Source organism: Leptosomus discolor, chromosome Z (assembly GCF_034619465.1).
Source record: "Leptosomus discolor isolate bLepDis1 chromosome Z, bLepDis1.hap2, whole genome shotgun sequence".
NCBI lineage: Eukaryota > Metazoa > Chordata > Aves > Leptosomiformes > Leptosomidae > Leptosomus > Leptosomus discolor.
In genome coordinates this window covers 27,357,180-27,363,298 of record NC_141419.1, presented here as the reverse complement: position 1 = coordinate 27,363,298, position 6,119 = coordinate 27,357,180, and positions in this window count along the sequence as shown.

Sequence of the window (6,119 nt, the reverse complement as noted above, 5' to 3'; positions counted from 1 at the left end):
TGGGAAGGCGCCTGTGGGGAGGGTCTCCCGCCAGGCTCTGCATCCGTGGGCGGGGTCTTCTCTCACAAACCCTTTCCCCACTTCACTGGGCAAAAGGAAACCAACGGCCTCGCTGGGGAGCCCAGGCGACAGAAAGCACAGGGAGCCCTAATTCCATCTCCTGCACAGGCACTGTTCTCATTCAAAAATTCACAGGTTTTGGGCAAGTTGTTTCGACGTTTTTCCAAATTTGACTTTTGCAAGATTCGTATTTTCCATGGAAGTCTATTCTACAGAAACCACGATAAATAATTGCTACAAGAAAACACCACTGGTTCAAACATTCCCGTGGCAAGTGTTCTCTGCTGGCAGCATCAAACGCAAGTCACAGAATCACACACAGAATCGCTTCTTCCATTCTGCTCCTTTCTGCGTAACAACTGTCAGTTGTCCCTTCCTGAAAAACCTTAAAAAGCGCAACAGGTTTCATTTGCTTGGAGTCTTGGCAAGAGCAGTATATCATATTCTGCTAAGCAACAGACATCTACTGCAAACAAATTCTAATATCCGTTCACACTGGAATTTTTGGTGTGGCAGGTGTGCTGCTAAGGCAGACGTGAAGCAAACTGGTCAAATGAGCTTTTACAACGCCACATTCCTTGACCATCTCCCCTAGCAGTTTTATCAGGTTCTCTAAATCACGTTAATTCCCAAGTCTGAGATACAAAAAGGAAGATGACAAAAGGCTTTCAGAGAAATAAAATCAAGTTGTCTGATCTGAACAAGATGCATTGCAAAACACCAATGTGTAAAGGAGAAAAGTGACAGTAGGCTAGGCCTTCTGACGCTGCAGTGGCAGTATGCCAAACAATTCAACTTTGTGCTAGGTTTTTATCAAATGCATTACATTCGAACACAAAGGTATTTATCAAATGTATTACACTTGGATTACAAGCAAATGGGATTTAACCGCCTAGCCTTAGGTGTTAAACGGAATTTGTATTGCAAAATTTATTGTCGTCATGACACAGAGCTCCCGCCTTTCAGCACGATTTAGACACAGAGTGGCTTTTTAATAGCATTTGCAGGATGCTTTGATGCCGGGAAAAATACATGAAAAAGTTATTTCACCTACAGCACTGACTCTGTCACCCAAGACTGTGGCCTTCAAGTTATCTGAGGTATATGAAACTGTGATGACTATGTGTGACAGACAGGTAAATAAATACTAAAGAATAATCCTGCAGTTATAAGGTTGAAATCCAGGAAGCTCTGAGATCAAAGTTACCCTTTGCTTCACAGACCTAACAGAAAAGTTATAAAAAGAAATAAAAGCACGCTCGCATTTTGTAAACACTTACATTCACCTATGTATCTTCAGAAGACACAAGAATTTTTTTCTCCATTGAGGATTTTAAGTGGAACACGTGTTAGTGGTAGACAGGAAAGACTCTTGTTTCCACATGAGCTGTCCCAGATATCAGTGCAAATGTCTGGAAATGACAAGGGAAGTATTCACAGTACAAGACTGTTAGAAAAAAAAAAAACAACAAACCCTTAGCATTTTTTTGTTCGAAAAAACAGAAGTGCCTTCAGATCGTTACAAATGAGGAACAAACTAAACAATACTTCAACTCCAATTTAAAAGTGTCTGCCCCCCTCCCCCCCCAATCCTTAAAAGACTTCTCATCAAGATAATGGAATATATTTTATGTTACAAAAACAGTCAATAAAACAGACTAATCTTTGGATAAGTTCCATGGATAAAAAACTTGGTAGATTTTTACATAAATGCATTCACACCAACAACATATTAAAAAATTGATGACAATGTTCCAGCTATATTCCTGGTTGGCATTTTGTGTATATAGATCTGCTTATATGTCTGTAGACGTTTAGATGTTTGAAAAACAAAAACGGACAACCCTGAAAAATGTTTGCTATATTGTATATGCCATACGTGGTTTACTACAGCTGACTGGTACAGATCTCTGTGCTACTTTAAATTGCATGGTATCAACTTGCCTTTAATCTCTTTTAGTTTGTATCTTTTCAGTACTCCGTCATTAACCCTTGCTGACTAGAAAAAAATACAAAAAACCACACAGGAATTACTTTTACCAGAGGAAGAAAACCAGCAGAAGTAAATTCCTTTCCATTGTGTATCTTCTTTAAGCCAGCTAAATCACATAATGGACAAGAGACACTCTAGAACAGACTTTATTATATGAAGCAATTTACAATTCAGGTGTATTTACAATTAGGGAGAATTTATATGGAGAAGAATATAGCCTACTAATTTTTTAATTATTTTTCCTTATTACTTAATCAATAATAATGATGATGTCCTTAATATTTTCCGAACAGGGCATCCTGGAACAACAGAGAAGCCATGGGAAAATATAAGAAATAATACAGAAATTTATCATAGAATATCAATGTATCTGAAAATTTCCCAAAGTGTCTGAGAAAAGTATCAATGAAAATACTTGTACCTGAGCAATACAGGAAAAACCCTGATATAATTACTTTGCACATATTTTTGTAACCATCATTCCAGCTAATAACTCTTGCTTCTATTGCCCTATTTTGCTTCCTGCAAAATGCTGGGTGGGATCCTATCTGAAGGTCAACTTGGAAGCAGCAGAGGAACAATAAACAAACAGAGAGTATGAAAAATGTGTTAAAAAGCAGCTTGTCTGGAATGAAGGTGAGAGGTCATCAATGGCTAGGACTTCTTTAATTTTACTGTTTATTACAGCTCATTTGCTCGCAGAGAGATAATAAATGAGGGAAGTCCATTTCATTATACATTATTTTTACTTTCTAGCTAGTTTTTCTGAAAGTTCAGCAACATTTGTCATATGGCTTTCCCATTACCAGTGTTTTTCTCCTGTATGTTAAGCAGTAATGTTAAGCTCACTGAAAACTTTCTTATGACAACATGTTTTGCTAACTGAAGATTTAAGAACTTGACCATTCAGCTTGTGAACAAAAATCTATGTTTAATAAGATTCAGTTGTCATGAAAACGTTAGTTAAGAGACCAACTTTTTTTTTTTTTTTTTTTTTTTGATATTGCCTTGTTAGGTGCCATCCTTTTGCTTTACTCAACAGGTTAGCCTACAGACCTCCAACAAAGCATACCTTCAAAGCATCTGAAAGGATGTCAGTGACTGAATTACCCCCCTCTGGGTTGAGGAACTTTTCTTTCCTGAGAAAGAGAAAGGTTACACTGAGGCTGAAAGGACCATGTGCCATGTTTTCATTACCATTTGTAACGGACAGCCAGAAGAGAGAAACAATTATGTTGCAGCTAAAAACACAGTCCAAATGTGTACAACCAGATTTCCCTTCGAAGCTGGAAGTCTTCCCGGGGAGATGGATATGGCTGCAGCTGAAGCAACAATAATTCTTGATGCAGTGAAATACTGCCACACATTCCAAGGCTGGACTACTCCAAGCAAATTACACAGCATTAACAACATTTCACTGTGTGATCACTGGAAAATATCTAGAGCTTTTTTTCCCCCAAAAACTCTGTTACCTCACGATTATACTCCTACAATACCTCTGACAATACATCTCAGTAACAGAGATTGGTAGGAGAAATGTCAAATCCTCTGGATTAGTAGAGAAAGAGAAATTCTGTGACTGAAATCCAAAACGCAGTAAAGGGGTGGAAAGGATCCTCACGTTTGGACAGAAAAAAGAACAAACCCAGTATTTAGAAGAAGCAACAGAAAAATAAATTGCAGCATGAAGTTCGTGAGATGATGAACTTCCTGGAAAAAACTTTCCATGAAGAAGAATTTTAATTAACGCATTGAATTTCTCTCTCTTGGGAAAAAGGGGTAAAATCATTAGTTATGAGAGACATCTATATGTAAAGTTTTCCTATGAATGGTTGTGCTGTGCTTTAGCCTTTAGCCATACACCGCTCACTCCATCACAAAGGAGGCAACTTATATTGCCCTAGATACTACTGCTAGTTTACACTCCCTCTTCAGGACTGTTGTTGCAGTACGTGGTAACCACATTTATTGGCCTGCCTTCCCAGAAGGCAGCCTGCGAGTCATCACTCCTCACACACCAGAGTTCTCTGCTGTGAGTTTCCTCCCCTGACTGCCAAGAACATCAGATGAATTGGATTTGCAGAAATCCAAACTCCTTGCCTCCAGCTCAGTGCAGCCCAATGCTCCTCTATGCAGACTATACATTTCTTCCAGCCCCCTCGGAATGGCTGACTCATTGCAGCCTCACACGGTCTGCCATTTCACTCTCTCTTGCTTCTCATTACATCCCACATAGGCAGCCACAGTTGCCAAAAACTGTCTCAAGAGCTGGAATCACCTTGTCTCTAGGGGAGCCTGCTCTACCCTGCTGTCCTAGTGCAGAGCCGTCCATGAGCTTGTGCCCCTAGCCTGCTGGCATCCATACCTAGATACAAACTGGAACAGCAACACATCAGCTGCAGAGGAGCACAGCTACGCACAGTATACTTCAGAATGAAGCAATTTTCTTGAGGACAGATGTTTACCCTTCCAGTCACTCATATTACTGTAGTCTGGAGAGAGGATGTCCCTTCTTTCACAGATCCTTTCTACCTAGCATACACCCTTCACTTCATAAGTATCTTTCACATCAAGAATATCATAGGTAATGAAGACCTCCAACAATGCAGAAAAATCTTAACAAAACAGCAACAACAAGAAGATGCTGAAGCTGTATAAAGTGGAGTTAAATATAAATCAAACAGATTTAAAACAAGGAATAAACTACCAGAGGACGAACTGTTAACTGCTGCATTGAGTTCTTCATCCCCTCAAATCTCCAAATCAAGTCCACCTGATTTTAGGAAACACAAGCTTTAGACTAGCTGGAAAATTAACTGGATGAAGTACTATGGCCCATGTTAAACAGTAGGTCAAACTAATAATCTGTTGATTCCTTCTGGCACTAAAATCTATGACTCAAGTAATTCTTCCTAAGTAGTCCCTGCAGGGATTTAAGCCTCAGTGACTTAAACCCCTACCATTTATATTTGCAGTTAGGTGTTAAAGATTTTTTTTTTTTTATCTACTAGCTTCTCACTTCCAATTTCTTCACAGTATCCCCCACCAAAATGAGTCTCCAAGTAGGACAGCTACAAGTGATTCTCTATCTTTTGACTTTTTCCATCCATTAACTGCATTGGAAATTAAATAAGCCAGGAATAATGCCAGCAAAAAGGACTGATTTCCAGTTCTTCCTTAAAAATCACTCTTAAGCAAGATCCAGAATTTAATTACAGGACAAGAACTGCACTTAGATCAGTTTTTATCCTGTGCTTCTAAGCCAAGATGCCACAACAGTTGCGTATTATAAATGTGACATGGGATCTAACATTTTTCTGCACTCAACCAAGCAGTGAAGAAAGTCAGAAATTCTCCAGTCTTCAGATGGGTCTGAAAATACGTGAAGACCTCCAATGTGCAGTCTGTCAAGGCACTGGGGTAAACCTGCCAAAGATGTAAAACATCCAGTTCTATTTAACATCTTTGTTGGCGACATGGACAGTGGCATCGAACGCATCTTCATCAAGTTTGCCAATGACACCAAGCTGCGTGGTGCGGTGGATATGCAGAAGGGAAGGGAGGCCATCCAGAGGGACCTGGACAGGCTGGAGAGGTGGGCCAGTGCAAACCTCATGAAGTTCAACAAGGCCAAGTGTAAGGTCCTGCACCTGGGTCCCAAGCACAAATACAGGCTGGGTGATGAGTGGATTGAGAGCAGCCCTGGAGGGAAGGACTTGGGCGTGCTGGTGGATGAAAAACTGAATATGAGCCAGCGATGTGTGCTTGCAGCCGAGAAAGCCAATCGCATCCTGAGCTGCATCAAAAGCAGCGTGGCCAGCAGGTCAACAGAGGTGATTCTGCCCCTCTACTCTGCTCTGGTGAGACCCTACCTGCAGTACTGGATCCAGCTCTGGGACCCCAGCACAAGAAAGAGGTGGACCTGTTGGAGCAGGCTGAAAGTCCTCCCCTATGAGGACAGGCTGAGAGAGTTGGGGTTGTTCATCCCGGAGAAGGCTCTGGGTAGAACTTCTAGCGACCTTCCAGTGCTTAAAGGGGGCTTACAGGAAAGATGGGGAGGGGAGTG